At 43.7% G+C, this 23,444-nt stretch overlaps 1 long non-coding RNA gene across 1 annotated transcript in view; it reads right to left on the bottom strand.

The window, feature by feature from the left end:
- The window catches only part of LOC132530802 (uncharacterized), an 81,280-nt gene extending 61,738 nt beyond the window's left edge, over positions 1-19,542 (bottom strand). Inside the window, exons 1-2 of the long non-coding RNA XR_009543891.1 lie at positions 19,471-19,542; positions 1,884-1,982 (exon numbers count right to left, since the gene is read on the bottom strand). This is a non-coding gene — a long non-coding RNA (uncharacterized LOC132530802). The remainder of the gene's footprint in view (positions 1-1,883; positions 1,983-19,470) is intronic.
- Positions 19,543-23,444: the final 3,902 nt, after the last annotated feature.

The following is a 23,444-nucleotide window of genomic DNA, read 5'->3' as shown; positions in this document are numbered from 1 at the left end:
TCTCTTTCTGACTTACCTCATTCTGTATGACAGACTCTAGGTCCATCCACCTCATTACAAATAACTCAATTTCGTTTCTTTTTATGGCTGAGTAATAATCCATTGTATATATGTGCCACGTCTTCTTTATCCATTCATTGGTCAATGGACACTTAGGTTGCTTCCATGTCCTGGCTATTGTAAATAGTGCTGCAGTGAACATTGTGGTACATGACTCTTTTTGAATTATAGTTTTCTCAGGGTATATGCCCAGTAGTGGGATTGCTGGGTCATATGGTAGTTCTATTTTTAGATTTTTAAGGAACCTCCATACTGTTCTCCATAGTGGCTGTATCAATTTACATTCCCACCAACAGTGTAGGAGGGTTCCCTTTTCTCCACACCCTCTCCAGCATTTATTCTTTGTAGATTTTTGATGATGGCCACTCTGACCAGTGTGAGGTGATACCTCACTGTGGTTTTGATTTGCATTTCCCTAATGATTAGTGATGTTGAGCATCTTTTCATGTATTTGTTGGCAATCTGTATGTCTTCTTTGGAGAAATGTCTATTTAGGTCTTCTGCCCATCTTTGGATTGGGCTGTTTGCTTTTTTGATATTGAGCTATTTTATATTTTGGAGATTAATCCTTTGTCAGTTGCTTCATTTGCAAATATTTTTTCCCTTTCTGAAGGTTGTCTTTTCATCTTGTTTATGGTTTCCTTTGTTGTTAATCACCTCTTTTTAAAAGCAAATATTCTAAGAATGCTAAACACAGCCATTTTATGGTCTGTCTGATACATTCAATATCTCGATGTTTTGTCCGTTTGATTCAGCTGTTTGTTTACTCTTTTTTTTTTAATTTATTTATTTTTTGCTGTGTTGGGTCTTCGTTTCTGTGCGATGGCTTTCTCTAGTTGCGGTGAGTGGGGGCCACTCTTCATCGCGGTGCGCAGGCCTCTCACTGTCGCGGCCTCTCTTGTTGCAGAGCACAGGCTCCAGACGTGCAGGCTCATTAGTTGTGGCTCACGGGCCCAGTTGCTCTGTGGCATGTGGGATCTTCCCAGGCCAGGGCTCAAACCCATGTCCCCTGCATTGGCAGGCAGATTCTCAATCACTGCGCCACCAGGGAAGCCCTGTTTGTTTACTCTTATGGTGCTTGTCTGTGTTGTCCCCTTTTCTTGTGTGTCTGCAGTTTTGACGATAAGCCCTGTTTTTCGACATGACATATGCAAGTATTCCTTGAGGCCTTGGTGGTGGGTAGTATGTTTGCATTCGGTTCTTCCAGACTCACGAGGCCACCTTTATACTGAAATACTGCTGACAGCCATTTTGAACCAGCCAGATGACAGGACTGCAGTCTGCAATGCTGTGTACTGGTTTGTTAAGAATTAATGGGAAAACCTTCTTTCCCACAAACCTAATGCCAGTTTCAAGACAGGTAATTTTCCTTCAATGTTCTTCCAATTCGCTTTGTAATTGAGGACTTAATGTGCTGCGGTTCTATGCAAGGAGAATCACCTAGGAGACCCCAACCTTGAGTAGGTTTGCTTCCTGACTTGACCTTCCCCCAACCTGACACCCTGTGAAACCTGAATTTCAAGTTCATTTAAATTTTACAAATATCTTCAGGGTGGTAGCTCCACTTACCTGTCAGAGTACACACTGTCATCAGGCTTTGGCCCTTGAGGGAGGCTGGATCAGGGTATATCTTCTTTTACCATGTCAGACACAGACATCAATAGCACGTTTCCTTATTAGTCCCGTTAGTGTACATATGAGTGTGTGTGTAAAAATATCTGCTCTCTACTGTTCATTAAAAAGTCAGTCATTATCTAACACCTATGTCCAAGGGTAACAGTAAGGTATTTTTATTTATTTAACTAACATTTTTGATCACCTACCATTTTCATTTTGTGTTGTTTCCGTTTTCATTGTCTCTCAAGAATATCTTTTCTGTGGAGCCTGGGACCCCTGACAGCACCATGTGGTGGTTTTTCCTTCTGGAAAGAAGATGAAATAAAACTCAGTTTCTTGTGACCTTCCCCAGAAGACAGAGAATATAAAATGTCATCAAATTCTCTGTTAAGTCTTCCTTTCTCTCTGTTTTTTGTTTGCTTATCTTTGAAATTATGTTTGCTCGTGATTTATGTTTCTATAAAATACTAGAGACAAACAAGCACCTCAGTGTCCCAAAGGAGGTAAGAAACTTGTGTTTAGCTGTGACTAAAAGTGATAAAGGGAATGTGAAAACCCACCATTTTGGACCAATACCTCATTCTGGCTATGGAAACACAGCCCATGGGGGTTTAGAATAAAAAGTTTAAAAAGAAAAAAGAAAGAACATAGAGCAGGAGGGAGAGACTAAGCCTGTTTAGATCCATGTACTTGAACGTTTTCATATATTTACTTCAGTTTGGGAGCAGCTAAACAACATATGAATCTGTATGACTGAGCAATGTTGGATTTGCTGGTTAACCATGTTCCTTTACAAGCAAAAAGTTTTTAATGAATAGATAAACATTTCAACATGTTGTAACTCTTAATATTTTTCCCTAAAGTACCTTCTTTATTTCCCCTTAACAAACTAGAAGCATCCATAAGCTATCTAACATTGTCAGAGCACCAACAGGGTGCAGGGAAATTTGCATACGTTACATAATTTAATTCATCTACCAGCAACTCTTGTCTCCCATTTCGAAAGTGAGAAAAATGAGGAATGAAGAGATTAAATAATGTGTCTAAGTTTACTTGTATGTTAAATAAAGTATGATTTAAGCTCATCCAGTAAACCTCTGACTTTTCCAGTTTAATTCATAACAGAAAAAAATCTAGCACAAGTTAAATCATTTGTGTTTAAACCAAAAATTGGAATACCGTTCAAGGAGTGTTAAAGAAATAGGAATACTTTATAATTCAAATGTGAGGAAGTTTTATTTTTCTTAAAGGAATCACTTGCTCTTCCACAGTGAGGAAACGTAAGGAGCTTAGTAGATCAGTGAAGGTGGAAATAAAGCTAATCTTTTAGAGGATCTATGTACCCATGTGTTTGTAACCAACTTGTATATGCATATGTGTATACATAAAAAAATAACTGCTACTTATAGAAAACATGTCTTTGATTAAGAAACGAGAGCCTAGAAACAAGCTTTGCCATAAAAAACAGGTACATTTATTCATGAATAACATGACAGTAAGAAAAGGCCTAGTTACTTCATTCCTTCTGATATTTTCCCATCTGACAGGTTTCTTTCTAACCCAGAGACCACTGTTATGCAAGAAAATTATTAGCCACTATAATACATTCATATATTATTAACTGAAGTAAAGAAATATTGTCAATTTGATGTAGCTTTTCTAAGGCTATGATTACCACAAGCAATGTATGTGTTTTTATTAAATTTCTCAAAAAAAAAAGATGCCGTAACCCACAATGGAAATACTTGCTTTAAAATGGCCCTTAGACCAAATGTCCGTGCTTGAATCGTTCATAAAATATCTCCAGGAAAGTGGTGAACGGTTAGCTGTAAACCATAGTTATTTTAATCTGCTTGTTCGCATTTTATCACCATCCTAACCTAAAGCGCTCTTGTATAAATTTATGTGAAATTAGAGAAATCTTGAATAAATCTGTGGCATCATTTGAATGATCTATACTCAAATGCAACCAAGAAAGAATGTCTCACAGAGTCCGCAAAACCCTGAACCAATTGGCCATTCATTTGTTCCACAGCTCTTTTTCTGTCTGTGGTAGAGGCAGAAAGATATGCTAATTTTTAGGTAAAAAGATAACTGTTGTTGCTCTAACCTTCTAGAATATTACTGAGCTAGACATGCTTATTTACCTATTGACTTTCTCTGGTATTGTAGACATTGAAATATTTTATTTTAAATGAGAAAATAGTTTTCCTGTGAATGTCTAGCATCATTTCCTCAGGTGCATACTAAAAACTAAAATTCTAAATATAGAACTATATGGTGCATAGAGCAACATATATTACCAGATGACAGCAAGAAAACCCCCCTTCCTCAGTGCCTTCAAAGGCTGGCTTAAAGGGTTTCTCTATAGTGAGGTTTCTCAACCTCAGCACTCTTGGCATTTGGGGAAGAATAACTCTGCTGTGGGGATTGTCCTGTGTGTTGTAGGTTATTTATCAGCATCCCTGGCCTCTACCCCCTGAACACCATAGCAACACCTCTTTACTGCCTCTCTCACCTGCCCTGTGCCCACCAAAAGTGTCTCTAGGTCTTGCAAATCCCCCTCAGGGGCAAAGTCACCACTGGTGTAAAAAATGCATAGAGGGGCTTCCCTGGTGGCGCAATGGTTCAGAATCCGCCTGCCAAGGCAGGGAACACGGGTTTGAGCCCTAGTCCGGGAAGATCCCACATGCCGCAGAGCAGCGAAGCCTATGCGCCACATTACTGAACCTCTGCTCTAGAGCCCGCCAGCCACAACTACTGAGCCCGTGAGCCACAAGTACTGAAGCCTGTGCACCTAGAGCCCGTGCTCCGCAACAAGAGAAGCCACCACAATGAGAAGCTCACACACCGCAACCAAGAGCAGCCCCTGCTCGCCGCAACTAGAGAAAGCCCGTGCGCAGCAACGAAGACCCAGCGCAGCCAAAAATAAGTAAATAAATAAATGAGTAAAATTTTAAAAAAAGAGAATGCAAAGATGAATGCATAATTAAAGAGCATATTCGTTGGTCTTGGATTATCAAGTTCAGATAATTTTTCTATCATTCTGTTATATACAGTTTTAGATCATCTATCATTCCATGTTATGTATAAAACTCTGGCCTAAAAAGGGTTTAAAGCTTTTGAAAAATTACAGTACACTGAAGGCTGCATTACACACAGATAGTAAGTGTTCTAGTGTTTTCACACATGTAGGCACTCAGTTAAGAGTTGTTGCATGAACTGATGCGTGGATGAGTGAATAAATTCTCACTAAGAGAATGAGATGGGGGTCTTCTCTAAACTCAGGTATTACTAGTCATAACCCAGCTGACCAAGGCCATGCTGAACACTGAGAGGCCCACCTAGGGGCCCTGGTGAGGAATTGTTCATTTAAGTCTCATGCCGTAGAGACACACAGTAGCAGACTATCATGTGTGTGTGTATATATATGTGTGTATATATATATATATATATATATATATATATGTATGTATTTGCTGCTATAGGTTCATTTTCAAAAGCTTAATCTGGACATTTGTGGGACAAGTTGCAGAGTAGAGGAACCTGAGCTCACCTCCTTTCATGAAAACACCAAAATCACACCTAACTGCTGAACAGCCATCGACAAAATAGACTAGAACCTACCCAAAAAATCTTCTACTTCCAAAGACAAAGAAAAAGTCAAGGAGACAGTAGGAGGGGTGCATTCATGATACAAAAGTCTAAACTGATTAAGGAGGTTGCTTATGTTTACTACCTTGCTAAAAATTTTTTTGTACTCATCAATGCATAGATGTTGAATTTTACTAAATTTTTAAAACATTTATTCTAGATGATATTATGATCTTTTTCTTTTTTTTTTTTTTCTTTTTGCTGATGGAATAATTTACATGATCTACTTTTTTTTTTTTTTTTTTTTTTTGCGGTACGCGGGCCTCTCACTGTTGTGGCCTCTCCCGTTGCGGAGCACAGGCTCCGGATGCACAGGCTCCAGATGCGCAGGCTCAGCGGCCGTGGTCCATGGGCCCAGCCGCTCCGCAGCATGTGGGATCTTCCCGGATCAGGGCACGAACCCGTGTCCCCTGCCTCGGCAGGCGGGCTCTCAACCACTGCGCCACCAGGGAAGCCCCCAGAGGTTTTTTTTTGGTTTTTTTTTTTTACATGATCTACTTTTTTTTTTTAACCTTTTTTAATTGAAGTATAGTTGATGTACAATATTGTATGTTACAGGTGTACAATATAGTGATTCATAATTTTTAAAGTTTATACTCCATTTATAGTTATTATAAAATATTTGCTATATTCCCTGTGTTGTACAACATATCCTTGTAGCTTATTTATTTATTTAAATTTATTCATTTACTTATTTATTTGGCTGTTGCGTCTTCATTGCTGCGTGCAGGCTTTCTCTAGTTGTGGCAAGTGAGGGCTACTCTTGTTGCAGTGTGTGGGCTTCTTATTGCAGTGGCTTCTCTTACTATGGAGCACAGGCTCTAGGCACACGGGCTGCAGTAGTTGTGGCTCGTGGACTCTAGAGCACAGGCTTTATGAAAGGGATGGTCTAAAATTTTATTTTAATAATCTGATGCAACTATGGTGTCGATTTTACACTGGATTCATAAAATAAATTGCAAAGTATTTTTTTAAAAATATGCCTTAAAGGAATGCTGTAGCCAAGACGACCCACAGGTTCCAGTGGGTGAGTGGGCAGGCAGCTGGCAATGCGGAGGTGGTAAACCGGTGATGGGATGCTTTTGAGACACAATGTCAAGACTTCAATTCCTGGAGAACAAAGCTGAGGTTTTCCCATGTCAGGGTATTAATCAAGAGTGAAAGGCATTTAAGTATAGAAATGACTATGATCCACTTATCAGAGTTGAAGCCCTGGGTGGGCCCATAATCTTCCCTGTAGTGCATAAGCAGATGGTTCTTGGTGGATTTGTGTGCTGGTGGGCAATATTTTAAAGCACTGGATTGCAATTATATTAATACATATTTATATGTGTTTATATATACATACACTAAGCTACACACACACACACACACACACACACAGAGTGATACTGTTGAATTTATAATACCCAAACTCAACAATCCGTGTCATCAGGGTATTCCTAACTACAGCTTGAGAAATAAAATTGGTTGTTCCGGGGAAGACGAGGGACTTTCTGCTGCTCCCGTTACCCTCATACACTCAATACAAAACATCCTGAAGACAGGCTCCAGAGAACCCTTGTAAAATGCATTCCTTTAAGAATACAGTGCAGGGACTCACAATCTGGAATCCATAAACTCCAGGTTTTATGAATTGTTTCAGAGAGTCTGTGAACCGTAGAGGTTGTAAGCAAAATTATAGGTATGCTTTTCAGGCTTTTTCTGAGACTTCCACCAAATTCCCAAACCTCTCTCATCCAGAAAAACTTCAGAATCATAAATTCACAGATATTCTAGAGTGACGAATTCAACAGCTATCATCAGACATCTAAAATGTCACATATTTTGTAGAGTGAAAGAATTAAACACCCATCACCACTTGAATATTGCTATTAGAAGTATAATAATAGCCAAAGCTAAGTATGTTAAAGGTTTCCTTTGTTTAATTATATCTAGTCACCTTTAATAAAGTATTATTAAATAAAAAATGAATGCATAACCTGGTATATTATCAGATGTCGCTGCTTTCATTTGCTTTTTTTTTTTGCAGTACGCAGGCCTCTCACTGCTCTGGCCTCTCCCGTTGCGGAGCACAGGCTCCGGACGCACAGGCTCAGCGGCCATGGCTCACGGGCCCAGCCGCTCCGCGGCATGTGGGATCTTCCCAGACCGGGGCACGAACCCGTGTCCCCCACATCGGCAGGCAGACCTCCAACCACTGCGCCACCAGGGAAGCCCTCATTTGCTTTTAAACTTCACAAACAGTTCACTGAAAGCTGTCATCTGCAAAACTTAAAAGTTTCACTTCTGGGTTATCTCAAGTTTTACCCAGAAAAACGGTATCTTTTTACAAGTTCATGTTTCTTTTATTTTTATGTGTCTGTTAAATTTCAGTTAATGTTTAAAATTTCAGAAGCTAATGTTTCAGAAAATTCATTAGCTATTACTTTCAAACTTCAGGGTGAATCACGAACTGAACCTGAGGTAAGTCTTGCAGTGCACGATCATTAAGAGCAGTGGTCAGATTTACTGTCAGAGCCATGCTAAGGCCTTACATCAACTCTTTCATTTAACCCTCTCAAAAGCCCTGTAATGAGGATACAATTATCTCCACTTTCAACAGGAAAGAAATGAAGACAGAGAAATTCAGTAACTCAGCCAAGAACCAGGATCCCATAACTTAGAAGTTTTTTCTGACTCCCAAATCCTAACCAGTTTAAAAGTAACTTATTGGCCATACAACTAGATACAAAATAGATAAGCAACAAGGACCTACTGCATAGCACAGGGAACTATACTTGGTATTCTGTAATAACTATAATGGAAAAGAATCTGAAAAAGAATATATATATGACTGAGTCACTGTGCTGTACACCTGAAACTAACAAGACATTTAAATCAACTACACTTCAATTTAAAAAATTCAAATAAACAAACAAATAAAAGTCCTTCCAGCCTCTCACCCACCAAAAAGTAATTTATTGCTAATTATTGGTCCACTTCTGATTCTCATCACCCAAAACAACATTGGGTCTTGTGGCCCCCAGTTTCTTCCTCATTTTAATCTTCTTATACAAATCAGGAAATATCTTCTTCCTTAAAACGACTGTCAACTTTGTCCCTCTTTTTCTCAAAATGCCTCAGTCTCACATAAATAACAAAACCAAAAATTTTGAAAAGGCACAAAGTAATAGTCCCTCTATTTCATTGACCTTTTATTGTATCTCATCAAAATTTTACACCATAGTAGCAAAAACCATTCAAAAAAAAAAAAAAAAACTAAAACAACTTGGGTGCAATCCCACTTTCCCTTCTGTTTCGCAGGACACTTGCCTCTCACACGAATTAGCTCTTTTTACTTTCAAGATTCCTACACAAGGTCCAGTCTCTTCGTACACTTGGATCCTAACCCTCTCCACAATCCAGAGCATCCCAGCCACTAAGCTGCAGAATTCAGGGTAGGTGGAACCTCAGGCCATCAGCTCTGGCTGTCCTTAGCCTCCCCCTACATCCCAGTGGGCAGTGACTCTTCCCATTTTGTAGCCACGACACAAAAAGTCAGCAAGCATGACCCTAAGTAGCCCAACAAACAGGAATTATCTTTAAAAATAATTTTAACAGCCTTTCTGTTAGTATAATTTTATCCAGAGGCCTCATATTAAAAAAGGGGAAAACAGGAGAGAGGGGGAAGATGGCGGAAGAGTAAGATGCGGAGATCACCTTCCTCCCCACAGATACACCAGAAATACATCTACACGTGGAACAACTCCTACAGAACACCTACTGAACGCTGGCAGAAGACCTCAGACCTCCCAAAAGGCAAGAACCCCCCCTCAGTACCTGGGTAGGGCAAAATAAAAAAGAATAAACAGAGACAAAAGAATAGGGACTGTACCTGCACCAGTGGGAGGGAGCCGTGAAGGAGGAAAGGTTTCCACACACTAGGAGCCCTTTCGCGGGCGGAGACAGTGGGTGGCGGAGGGGGGAAGCTTCGAAGCCACGGAGGAGAGCACAGCAACCAGGGTGCAAAGCGGAGAGATTCCCGCACAAAGGATCAGGGCCGACCGCCACTCACCAGCCCGAGAGGCTTGTCTGCTCACCCGCCGGGGTGGGCGGGGCTGGGAGCTGAGGCTCGGGCTTCGGTCGGAGCGCAGGGAGAGGACGGGTTGGAGGCATGAACACAGCCTGCAGGGGGTTAGTGCACCACGGCTGGCCGGGAGGGAGTCCGAGGAAAAGTCTGGAGCTGCTGAAGAGGCAAGAGGCTTTTTCTTCACTGTTTGTTTCCTGGTGCGCGAGGAGAGGGGATTAAGAACGCTGCTTAAAGGAGCTTCACAGACGGGCGCGAGCTGCGCCTAACAGCGTGGACCCCAGAAACGGGCATGAGACGCTAAGGCTGCTGCTGCTGCCAACAAGAAGCCTGTGTGTGAGCACAGGTCACTCTCCACATCTCCCCTCCCGGGAGCCTGTGCAGCCCGCCACTGCCAGGGTCCCGGGATCCAGGGACAACTTCCCCAGGAGAACGCACGGTGCGCCTCAGGCTGGTACAACGTCATGCTGGCCTCTGCCGCCGCAGGCCCACCCCGCACTCCGTGCCCCTCCCTCTCCCCGGCCTGAGTGCGCCAGAGCCCCCGAATCAGTGGCGCCTTTAACCCCATCCTGTCTGAGCGAAGAACAGACGCCCTCCGGCGACCTACACGCAGAGGCGGGGCCAAATCCAAAGCTGAGCCCCTGGGAGCTGTGAGAACAAAGAAGAGAAAGGGAAATCTCTTCCAGCAGCCTCAGAAGCAGCGGATTAAAGCTCCACAATCAACTTGATGTACCTGCATCTGTGGAATACATGAATAGACAACGAATCATCCCAAATTGAGGAGGTGGACTTTGAGAGCAAGATTTATGATTTTTTCCCCTTTTCCTCTTTTTCTGAGTGTGTATGTGTATGCTTCTGTGTGAGATTTTGTCTGTATAGCTTTGCTTTCACCATGTGTCCTAGGGTTCTGTCCGTCCATTGTTTTTTTTTTTTACTTAAAAATTTTTTTTCTTAATAATTATTTTTTATTTTAATAACTTTATTTTATCTTACTTTCTTTTCTTTTCTTGTATCCTTTTTCTTTCTACTTTTTCTCCCTTTTATTCTGAGCCGTGTGGATGAAAGGCTCTTGGTGCTGCAGCCAGGAGTCAGTGCTGTGCCTCTGAGGTGGGAGAGCCAACTTCAGGACACTGGTACACAAGAGACCTCCCAGCTCCATGTAATATCAAATGGCGAAAATCTCCCAGAGATCTCCATCTCAACACCAACACCCAGCTTCACTCAATGACTAGCAAACTACAGTGCTGGACACCCTATGCCAAACAACTAGCAAGAAAGGAACACAACCCCACCTATAAGCAGAGAGGCTGCCTAAAATCATGATAAGTCCACAGACACCCCAAAACACACCACCAGATGTGGACCTGCCCAGCAGAAAGACAAGATCCAGCCTCATCCACCAGAACACAGGCACTAGTCCCCTCCACCAGGAAGCCTACACAACCCACTGAACCAACCGTAGCCACTGGGGGCAGACACCAAAAATAACGGGAACTAAGAACCTGCAGCCTGCAAAAAGGTGACCCCAAACACAGTAAGATAAGTAAAATGAGAAGACAGAAAAACACACAGCAGATGAAGGAGCAAGATAAAAACCCACCAGACCTAACAAATGAAGAGGAAATAGGCAGTCTACCTGAAAAAGAATTCAGAATAATAATAGTAAAGATGATCCAAAATCTTGGAAATAGAATAGAGAAAATGCAAGAAACATTTAATAAGAACCTAGAAGAACTAAAGAGGAAACAAGCAATGATGAACAACACAATAAATGAAATTAAAAATACTCTAGAAGGGATCAATAGCAGAATAACTGAGGCAGAAGAACAAATAAGTGACCTGGAAGATAAAATAGTGGAAATTACTACTGCAGAGCAGAATAAAGAAAAAAGAATGAAAGGAACTGAGGATAGTCTCAGAGACCTCTGGGACAACATTAAATGCACCAACATTCGAATTATAGGGGTTCCAGAAGAAGAAGAGAAAAAGAAAGGGACTGAGAAAATATTTGAAGAGATTATAGTTGAAAACATCCCTAATATGGGAAAGGAAATAGTTAATCAAGTCCAGGAAACACAGAGAGTCCCATACAGGATAAATCCAAGGAGAAACACGCAAAGACACATATTAATCAACCGATCAAAAATTAAATACAAAGAAAACATATTAAAAGCAGCAAGGGGAAAACAACAAATAACACACAAGGGAATCCCCATAAGGTTAACAGCTGATCTTTCAGCAGAAACTCTGCAATCCAGAAGGGAGTTGCAGGACATATTTAAAATGATGAAGGAGAAAAACCTACAACCAAGATTACTCTACCCAGCAAGGATCTCATTCAGATTTGATGGAGAAATTAAAATCTTTACAGACAAGGAGAAGCTGAGAGAGTTCACCACCACCAAACCAGCTTTACAACAAATGCTAAAGTAACTTCTCTAGGAAAGAAACACAAGAGAAGGAAAAGACCTACAATAACAAACCCGAAACAATTAAGAAAATGGGAATAGGAACACACATATCGATAATTACCTTAAATGTAAATGGATTAATTGCTCCCACCAAAAGACACAGAGTGGCTGAATGGATACAAAAACAAGACCCATATATATGCTGTCTACAAGAAACCCACTTCAGACCTAGGGACACATACAGACTGAAAGTGAGGGGATGGAAAAAGATATTACATGCAAATGGAAATCAAAAGAAAGCTGGAGTAGCAATTCTCATATCAGACAAAATAGACTTTAAAATAAAGACTATTAGAAGAGACAAAGAAGGACAGTACAGGATGATCAAGGGATTGATCCAAGAAGAAGATATAACAATTGTAAATATTTATGTACCCAACTTCGGAGCACCTCAATACATAAGGCAAATACTAACAGCCATAAAAGGGGAAATTGACAGTAACACATTCATAGTAGGGGACTTTAACACCCCACTTTCACCAATGGACAGATCATCCAAAATGAAAATAAATAAGGAAACACAAGCTTTAAATGATACATTAAACAAGATGGACTTAATTTTTATAGGACATTCCATCCAAAAACAACAGAATACAAATTTTTCTCAAGTACTCATGGAACATTCTCCAGGATAGATCATATCTTGGGTCACAAATCAAGCCTTGGTAAGTTTAAGAAAATTGAAATCGTATCAAGTATCTTTTCCAACCACAACGCTATGAGACTAGATAGCAATTACAGGAAGAGATCTGTAAAAAATACAAACAAATGGAGGCTAAACAATACACTACTTAATAACCAAGTGATCACTGAAGAAATCAAAGAGGAAATCAAAAAATACCTAGAAACAAATGACAATGGAGACACGATGACCCAAAACCTATGGGATGCAGCAAAAGCAGTTCTAAGAGGGAAGTTTATAGCAATACAATCCTACCTTAAGAAAGAGGAAACATCTCAAATAAACAACCTAACCTTGCACCTAAAGCAGTTAGAGAAAGAAGAACAAAATAACCCCAAAGTTAGCAGAAGGAAAGAAATCATAAAGATCAGATCAGAAATAAATGATAGAGAAATGAAGGAAACGATAGCAAAGATCAATAAAACTAAAAGCTGGTTCTTCGAGAAGATAAACAAAATTGATAAACCATTAGCCAGACTCATCAGAAAGAAAGGAGAAGACTCAAATTAATAGAATTAGAAATGAAAAAGGAGAAGTAACAACTGACACTGCAGAAATAAAAAAGATCATGAGAGATTACTATAAGCAACTCTATGCCAATAAAATGGACAACCTGGAAGAAATGGACACATTCTTAGAAAAACACAACCTTCTGAGGCTGAACCAGGAAGAAATAGAAAATATAAACAGACCAATCACAAGCACTGAAATTGAGACTGTGATTAAAATTCTTCCAACAAAAAAATCCAGGACCAGATGGCTTCACAGGTGAATTCTATCAAACATTTAGGGAAGAGCTAACACCTATCCTTCCCAAACTCTTCCAAAATATAACAGAGGGAGGAACACTCCCAAACTCATTCTACAAGGCCACCATCACCCTGATACCAAAACCAGACAAAGATGTCACAAAGAAAGAAAGCTCCAGGCCAATATCACTGATGAACATAGATGCAAAAATCCTTAAAAAAATACTAGCAAACAGAATCCAACTGCACATTAAAAGGATCATACACCATGATCAAGTGGGGTTTATCCCAGGAATGCAAGTATTTTTCAATATATGCAAATCAATCAACGTGATACACCATATTAACAAATTGAAGGAGAAAAACCATATCATCATCTTAACAGATGCAGAGAAAGCTTTCGACAAAATTCAACACCCATTTATGATAAAAACCCTCCAGAAAGTAGGCATAGAGGGAACTTACCTCAACATAATAAAGGCCATATATGACAAACCCACAGTCAGCATCATTCTCAATGGTGAAAAACTGAAACCATTTCAAAGATTAGGAACAAGACAAGGCTGTCCACTCTCACCACTATTATTCAACATACTTTTGGAAGTTTTAGCCACAGCAATCAGAGAAGAAAGAGAAATAAAAGGAATCCAAATCAGAAAAGAAGAAGTAAAATTGTCACTGTTTGCAGATGACATGATATTATACATACAGAATCCTAAACATGTTACCAGAAAACTACTAGAGCTAATCAACGAAGTTTGTAAAGTGACAGGATACAAAATTAATGCACAGAAATCTCTTGCATTCCTTTACACTAATGATGAAAAATCTGAAAGAGAAATTAAGGAAACACTCCCATTTACCACTGCAACAAAAAGAATTAAATACCTAGCAATAAATCTACGTAAGGAGACAAAAGACCTGTATGCAGAAAACTATAAAACACTGATGAAAGATGATACAAACAGATGGAGAGATATACCATGTTCTTGGATTGGAAGAATCAACATTGTGAAAATGTCTATACTACCCAAAGCAATCTACAAACTCAAAGCAATTCCTATCAAACTACCACTGGCATTTTTCACAGAACTAGAACCAGAAATTTCACAATTTGTATGGAAACACAAAAGACCCCAAATAGTGAAAGCAATCTTGAGAAAGAAAAACAGAGCCGGAGGAATCAGGCTCCCTGACTTCAGGCTATACTACAAAGCTACAGTAACCAAGACAGTATGGTACTGGCACAAAAGCAGAGACATAGATCAATGGAACCGGATATAACGCCCAGAGATAAACCTACGCACATACAGTCACCTCATTTTTTTTTTTTTTTTTTTTTGGTGGTACACGGGCCTCTCACTGCTGTGGCCTCTCCCATTGCGGAGCACAGGCTCCAGACGTGCAGGCTCAGCGGCCATGGCTCACAGGCCCAGCCGCTCCGCGGCATGCGGGATCTTCCCGGACCAGGGCACGAACCCATGTCCCCTGCATCGGCAGGCGGACTCCAAACCACTGTGCCACCAGGGAAGCCCCAGTCACCTCATTTTTGATAAAGGAGACAAGAATATACAATGGAAAAAAGACAGCTTCTCCAATAAGTTGTGCTGGGAAAACTGGACAGCTACATGTAAAAGAATGAAATTAGAACACTCCCTAACACCATACACAAAAATAAACTCAAAATGGATTAAAGACCCAAATGTAAGGCCAGACACTATAAAACTCTTAGGGGAAAATATAGGCAGAACACTCTATGACATAAATCAGAGCAAGATGCTTTTTGACCCACGTCTTAGATAAACAGAAATAAAAACAAAAATAAACAAATGGAACCTAATGAAACTTAAAAGCTTTTGCCCAGCAAAGGAAACCCTAAAGAAGACAAAAAGACAACCCTCAGAATGAGAGAAAATATTTGCAAATGAAGAAACTGACAAAGGATTCAGCTCCAAAATTTACAAGCAGCTCATGCAACTCAATATCAAAAACCAAACAACCCAATCCAAAAATAGTCAGAAGACCTAAATAGACATTTCTACAAAGAACATATACAGATTGCCAATAAACACATGAAAGGATGCTCAACATCACTAATCATTAGAGAAATGCAAATGAAAACTGCAATGAGGTATCACCTCACACCAGTCAGAATGGCCATCTTCAAAAAAATCTACAAACAATAAATGCTGGTGAGGGTGTGGAGAAAAGGGAACCCTCCTGCACTTTTGGTGGGAATGTAAATTGATACAGCCACTATGGAGAACAGTATAGAGGTTCCTTAAAAATCTAAAAATAGAACTACCATATGACCCAGCAATCTCACTCCTGGGCATATACCCTGAGAAAACCATAATCCAAAAAGATACATGCAACCCAATGTTCACTGCAGTAGTATTTACAATAACCAGGACATGGAAGCAGCCTAAGTGTCCATCGATAGACGATTTGATAAAGAAGATGTGGCACATATGTACAATGGAATATTACTCAGCCATAAAAAGAAACGAAATTGAGTCATTTGTAGTGAGGTGGATAGACCTAGAGCCTGTCATATAAAGTAAGTCAGAAAGAGAAAAACAAATACCGTATGCTAACACATATATATGGAATCTAAAAAAAAAAAAAAATGGTTCTGAAGAACCCAGGGGCGGGACAGAGATAAAGACGCAGACGTAGAGAATGGACTTGAGGACACGGGGAGGGGGAAGGGGAAGCTGGAACGAAGTGATAGAGTGCCATGGACATATATACATTACCAAATGTAAAACAGATAGCTAGTGGGAAGCAGCCGCATAGCACAGGGAGATCAGCTGAGTGTTTTATGACCACCTAGAGGGGTGGGAGAGGGAGGGTGGGAGGGAGACGCAGGAGGGAGGAGATATGGGGATATATATATACGTATAGCTGATTCACTTTGTTAGAAAGCAGGAACTGACCCACCATTGTAAAGCAATTTTATTCCAATAAATATGTTTAAAAAAATAGAAGAGGGCTTCCCTGGTGGCACAGTGGTTGAGAGTCCTCCTGCCGATACAGGGGACATGGGTTCGTGCCCCAGTCCGGGAAGATCCCACATGCCGCAGAGTAGCTGGGCCCGTGAGCCATGGCCGCTGGGCCTGCGTGTCCGGAGCCTGTGCTCCGCAACGGGAGAGGCCACAGCAGTGAGAGGCCCGCGTATCGCAAAAAGAAAAAATAGAAGAAAAAAAAAGGGAGAAAAACAAATGTCTGGTTAAAACTCAAGGAACTTGGATGCCTGGACCCCTGCCATTTCCTGAGCTGTCTGAGAGATCCCAGGCATTCCCCATGGCCCTCGGCAGCATTGCCTGAAAACTGTGTTGAATATTTCACTGATATTAGAGATGCATGCATAGTTTTTCCTGAATGATCTGGTCGGTTCCACAGTCCCTCATTATAAATAAAATCAAAGAATAATGTACCATTTATCCAACATGCATCTTCCTTCCAGATAAAACTAAACATGAAAAATGTGTATGTGTTAAATTCAACTTTGGGGAAAATGTTAGAAATGAAAACGTGATAGTTTTTTTTAAAATTAAAAATGCTATAAAAGTACTGAGCAAAATCTGATGTTGTCCAAGTTGTCTGAGATCTCGCAGCTGGCAGTGAAATATTGTCAGTGTAATTGCAGCTCAGACTCAGACAGGGGACCTGTGAGCCTGGCTGCGACGGCCAGCCACTCAAGTGTCCTGAGTCAGCATCGTGTTATGTTATGTTCAGAACCTTCATCAAACCCAGAGCCTCTGCCTGCAGCGCCCTCTCTCCTCCCCTCCAGAATCATCGTCTTCACTACCTCACCTTTGAATTCCTTCCTGCCCACTCTGACTTGATTTTTCTTTCTACAGGAAATTCTGCAAGAAAGCAAAACCCAGTAACAACTTCTTCCAATGGCCTCCTGTGGCCAAATCCCGAATTCTTATTTCAACTGATCTCTGTTCAGCAGTTCCTTGTTGAAGCTTCTTTTGTGGCTGTCGAGGCAGTGGTCCTCGGTGGTCCTCAGTAATCATTCAGCCTCCTCTTCTCCTTCCTCCTTCCCAATCCTCAATGCTCAGGCTCCCACCTTCAGGCTGGGTCCTCATGCCTCTTCTTTTTTAAGCCAATCTATGTATTTTCCCAGGCAATCTGACCCCAACCCATCACTTTCATCATATATATGAAAGCATATATATATATATATATATACACACACACACATATATATGCTGGTGGTTATATCTTTTATATGTGTATATACATATATATGCAGTTGATTCTCAGATTTGAATCCTAGCTCCCCCTTGAGCCGAGAGCCGTATACCCACTGGACGTTTCCACTGGGCTGTCTCAGCAGGCCGGCCATGCTCAACGTGAAGTTGAACTCACCATCTTCCCCTTCCCCAGATGGCCGCGCCAGAGGGTCTCTCCTAGTTTACTCAGAGACTCAGGCCTGAAAACGGGAGGTTTTGCTCGACACCTGCCCAAGGATTGGCAGTCATCACTACTCTCCACAGATACATCATCTCTGAATCCCAGCCTGGAACAGTGTGTGCCCCGGATGGGTACTCAAGCCACGCTTTTTTTTTTTTTTTTTTTCATTAAGCTGAACTAATATCAAGTGCTTTTCTGCAAGTGGAAATAGGAGCAAGTAGAGTTTCCTGCTTTACATTCTTCAGTGGCTCCCTGCTCAAGTCAGAACAAAAGCCTGAATTCTTGCTGAGACCCTCAGCCGTGGAGCCATAGTCCCACCTTCAGAAGTGCCCTGGGCTCCTTGAGAATCTAACCACTTGCCATTCTCAATGTACGATCAGCTCTCAAGCCTTCACAGTTTTTCAAGTATTTTTTCTTTGAACACCCCACCCTGATGTCACCGAAATCCAGCTTTTCCTTAAGACTTAGCACAGCATTACATTCCTCAGGAAACGCTCTGCAGCTTCCCATAACGTCCTGTGCAAACCTCTGGGAACTCACCACGTCAGCATTACTTATTCATCTATCTCTCCCCCACCAGCCCAGGAACATAAGAATCAAGACGCTTTTTCCTCTCTGTACCCTCTCCAACTAGCACAGCACTAATGATTAATGATTGCTTGCTGCAGAGATGAATAGGTTTAGGGAGATTCATAAAGGATGCTTTCTTATTTCCTCTTTGAAAAAGGTGATGGTAAAATGTGAGTGCCACTAGGGGGCACAGAATTATAACAGAACTTCCCCGTCCACTTGCTCAAAGGAGAGGTTTGCCTTCTGTATCAACCTCTTCACACAGTTTCTAAGTATATGTATCTGTAACTGTATTCAAATTATTTCCAGAAAGAAGTGTTTAAGCAATTGGCTTAAAGAAAAACAGTAGCGCTGCCGTACTAACGTCAGAAAAAAAAAAAAAAAGAACTCAGGCATAGCCAAGCACGATAAACAGGGTTTTGTGAATAAAACTGAAGGTAATGTTAGGAAAAAACTAAACATGTAAATACAGTTCCAAGACATCGATACTACACGATTTGGGACTGTTTTAAAATGTTGAATCCAAAAAAAGACTATCTATGCGGGGAAGCCCTATTTCTGCAGGAAAAGTGAACAGGAATATTAAGTCTATTTCTGTGTTTAGAATAAAACCCCAAGTCCTGTTGTACAACAGCTACTAGAAACTTTCCAACACTTCTCTTCTGGTAAGAAAAACAGTCAAAATTATTAAGACAATAATAGGCTAAAGCTTTGTATTTCAAAAGTTAATATAGTTTCGTAGTTAAAAATCTGTTTTTTTTGTTTTTGTTTCTGTGGGTTTTGTTTGGTCCTGTTTTTGCATTAAATACCTGTAAGTTTGAATCCAGACTCAACTGCTTATTAGTTCTTAAAAATTATTAACTTGTTCACACCTCAGTTTTTTCCCTGTAAACTGGATACGATTGCAGTGCTCACCTAAGGGGCTGTTGTCAGAATCAAGTGAAATAATTCTTGGAAATCACAGGGCCTCGTGCACAGTAACCACGTGCTAAGTATTTGCTATTATTTTGTTTTGACAATGGTGATTGACACATTATTTTAGTAATTCCTAGGAAAGTAAATTTTGATAGTTCCTGGGATGAAATGGTGAGAATTTTTGAGCCCTTCCCACACTATCTGTCTGGTCCCCAAGCAGCTTCTCTTCACACCTGCATCCACTCACACCTGTACCTTTTCTGCATCCCTGGACAGAGGCTGTTCTGAAGGGGCCATGCCTCCTCCACTGAAGGCAGGGCTGCTGTGTTAGAACCCTCACGTAGTCTGGCCAGGCTCTTACGATCTCTAATGTTGCCCTGGGTTCTCTAATTTCTACTTGTTGGTGAAACACATTGAGAATCTCAGCATCATGTCTCCTAGATGAGAATCCTCGATGGACTAAAGATGATATCCGTGGTACACAATGCTGATACATTTAAAATAATAAGAGGAAGTAAATGTATGTAGTGTATCAATGGTTATAATAAGATACCTGAGAAACACAATTATAGTTGCTATGCTTGTGGGTTTGGTGATGATCTGATAGGAGGGAAATAAAAGCTAAGGGAAAGGGTGGCATGGCTTAAAGGGCATTCCACTCAAGAGTTAGGGGACTTCGGTCCTTCCTCCAAAGGCCAACAGCCGAGTCTTGGACAAGTCGCTGCACAGCAGCCTACAGTGGATTTCCATTTCTTCATCAGCTAATGTCCCTTTTGCGCTAAGGTTTGAGGATTCTATTTGTCATTACCATCTGGTTGACCCAGCAACTCACAGTGGGTGAAAGTGCATTCATATCTCTAAAAAGTAGCACTTCCATCAGTCACTAGATGATCAGAACCATGACAATGACTTGATGGGAGGTGTGTTGAAGTGGTAGCGCTGTGGCAGAGGGGGAACTGGCGGGGGGGCCCAGACAAGAAGGAAAGGGAGAGAGTCATGGGGTCACTGACATTCTGTGAAACCAGCTCTGCCTTAAAAGTCTTCCCTGGGCACGTCTAGCTCTTGTATAGAATTTTCCGTGTTACTATTTTAGAGTACCCTTCAGATGAAAAATATAATGGGATAGAAAACACATTGAAGTAAAATATTTCTAGAAACTATTTTCAGTTGAAACTATCTCCAGGTAGACTTCAGAGAATAAAAGTTTCCATGGTCATAAATTTCAGGCAGGCATCTTACAATGCGCTGAAAGCACTCCCATCTTCAAAGAATGGGGAGTGGACATCATTTCACATGCTCTATACTAGAAATAAACATTTGCTTTGAAAACGGTGGTCATCTTTTCCCCTTAACCTCTTTATAATGTTTTAATGTAATTATTATGGTTATAATATACACTACTATATTGTTTTACTCTTTGAGCTATATGCCACCCTCTCTTGTGATATTAGGTTTTAATATTTCAACAAAAAGAATGAAAGGCAGTTTCCTAGCAACATCTGTATTCAAAGGCACAAATAGAGAAAAAGCATGATCACAACACTCTGTTTTCCCCACAGTTAATTCTTGCCTTTTGAGGGGAGTTAGCTGGCAGTGAAGAAGCCGGGTCCACACAAAGAATCCGGGGTGAGAGGCCGTGCAGCCTCACGTGGCCTTTCCTTCCGAGCACGCGCAGGCCGGGTGTTAGGCTTTGTGGCTGAACCCCTCTTTCCCAAGGTAGCAGGCAGAGTCAGTGAAATACAACCGTATGCTCTTTTGTACATGTTCTATTAAAGATGCGGAACCAGCACTGGGGTGGGGCGGGGAAGAAGGGATACTAAACTGGGAAGCGAGGTTGTTGGGTTCCTAGTAACCCTCACACCAACCACCTGTGAGCGCTTGGTCCGGTCGACTCTGGGGTGTCTGGTCCTTCCCACCTCTAAACCGCTGCCGATGACCACCTTTGATGCTGTTTTAAAGTTTCATGCATTTACTTCATCAACACCACGGCTTCACTAATATCATTGCCGCACCCCCGTCACCCCGCATCCCTGGGAGATCAGGCAACTGGCTCTTTTCCGAGAAACGTGTCCCGCCTTCCCGAACCTTCCTGCCTGCACGGTGGGCCCGGTGCACCCGTGAGATGGAAGGGACCTGACCTTCGTGGTGGGGCGGGGCAAAGTCTGCAAGAAGGAAAACCCGCTTGGTCAAGAGGACATGGTTTTCGTTCTCCTGCCTGCAGAAAAGCCAAGATGTTCGCGTTTAAAGCGTGCACACGACTCCTTTTAGGCCTCTAGGGCTTTGACCCTGAAAGTCCCCGCGCAGAAACTCCGGGGAGGGGGGTGGTGTGGTGTGTCTAAATATAGCGACGGCCAACTCCCCGCCCTCGGCCGGGTCCTCGCGCGGCTCGGGGACGACAGCCTTCGCTCCAGGATGCGCTCTGCCTCGACCTGAACATCGGGCCACCGGGCGTCCCCCTCGCCCCTCCACGCGCGCGGGTGGGAAGTGAATTAGGGGACCGGAGAGCGACTCCGGGGGCCGGAGCTCAGCAGTCAAGTGGCGCCGCCGCCAGCTGCACGGAGCGCCGCGGGGAAGTGTCCGCCGCCGCCGCCAGGCTTGGGGACAAGGCGGGATGGAAGCGGGGTCCCGGCGGCGGCGTGGAGCCGGCGAGAGGGCCGCGCGAGCCTCACAGCGACGACAATAAAAGGAAGGGCAAAGCGTGGAGGTGCCGCGGCTGCCGAAGGCAGACGGGAGCTGCCGTGGGTGTGCGCCCAGAGCGGGGCCGGCAGAGCATCTCCCTCCGAGGGGCGGCGACAGCCGCCACCGGACTCGCGCCTCGACTTTAGGCTTCTGAAAGGGAGAGGCACTTGGACGCACTACCTCGGAAGCGTCTGCTCTGGCTTTGTGGTGGAACCCCAGTTCTTCCTTCAGTTTAACTTGTGATCCTTTCCTTCCTATTTGGGGGGCGGGGGGGAGGGATTCCTCTCTGTTGGAAGAAGTTCCCAAGCCCGGCTTCCTTTCGGCGTCCCCAGCTGACTGCGAGGTTGAGCGGCTTACGGTTTTTGACGCGGGCTCGCTGAAGGCCAGAGGCGCAGCCAGGGACCCCGCGGCCTCCCTCCTCCCCGCGGGCTGGGGGCTTGGGGGCGGCAGGAGATCCAGCCACTCGTCCCTCGCGACGCGTCTCTCACCGCGTAAGTGGCGGCAGACCGGGGTGGGGAGGGGACCCCGCGAAGCCGGTGTCCTGAGGCTCTCCATCCTCCAGGATTTTCCCCCCAACCTCTGGGGCCGCCGCCGCCGCCACTGCCGAGACTCGGCCGTTGTATGACTATCTCGGACATAAACGAAAATTTCTTGACGGAGGGACCCGGTTTGTCCTCCCCTGCTTCGCGCGGCTGCCAGGCGCAGCTCGGGGCCGCTAGTTCACCGCGGAGGAGCCACTTTGGAGTTTTGACGCCCTCCCCACACTCCACCCCCGGGCTGGGAGGGATGTCCGGCTACTCTGGTCTGATGCCGGGATGGACAGTCACAGCCCGCCAGCCGGAGTGAGCGGCGGGGAGATGCCCGGTGCCCACCTCGCCGGCTCGGCGGCCGTGTCCTGCGGGTCAGCACCCTGAACGCGGGGACCCGAGCGCCCCCGCCCGGAGCCTCGGCCCGCGCGCCCGGGGACTGGCTGGTACCTGGAGGGAAGGGCCGGGCAGTTCCCGCGCACACCCCTCGCGGAAGGACGGCGGGACCAGCCCGCGCGGCGGCGTAGCGGCGGGAGGGAACGGCGCCTGCCTCTCCCGTCCCTCCTCCGGGCACAAGGCAGGCCGCACCTTCCGGACACCTCCAAAGCGCCGGGGAGAACACGCCGAACTCGGCCTCCGAGAGGGGCTTCGGGGCCCGGCCCCCTCTGGCGTGGGGAGCCCGGGGCCGGGCGTGCGCGCGGGGGAGCTCCCGTTCCAGCCCCGGGGGCGCTTCACCGGGAGGGAGTGTCCGCCACGGGAACTGAGGGGGCCGGAGAAGCTCTCTTGGAGTGACGCCCCCGACACGTCCTGATTACGCATTCGAAGCTATAGGCTGCTCGACCCCGGGACTCCTCCGTCTCGTCCGCGCGCCTTTCCGCCCCCGCAGCTTCCCCTCCCCCGGCGCGCAGGTCGAGGGCCGCCGGGCGCCCCGTCCGCCGCCGCCGCCTCCTCGAAAGCGGCCGGCGCGCATGAGGCCGCGGCCCCCGCCGGCGGCGCCCCCCTCGCGGTGCCCGCGGTGATGCC

This window comes from Lagenorhynchus albirostris, chromosome 12 (genome assembly GCF_949774975.1).
Source record: "Lagenorhynchus albirostris chromosome 12, mLagAlb1.1, whole genome shotgun sequence".
In the NCBI taxonomy this organism is placed as follows: Eukaryota; Metazoa; Chordata; class Mammalia; order Artiodactyla; family Delphinidae; genus Lagenorhynchus; species Lagenorhynchus albirostris.
Note: the sequence above shows the minus strand (reverse complement) of the source record. Positions and strands in the feature narration are given on the sequence as shown.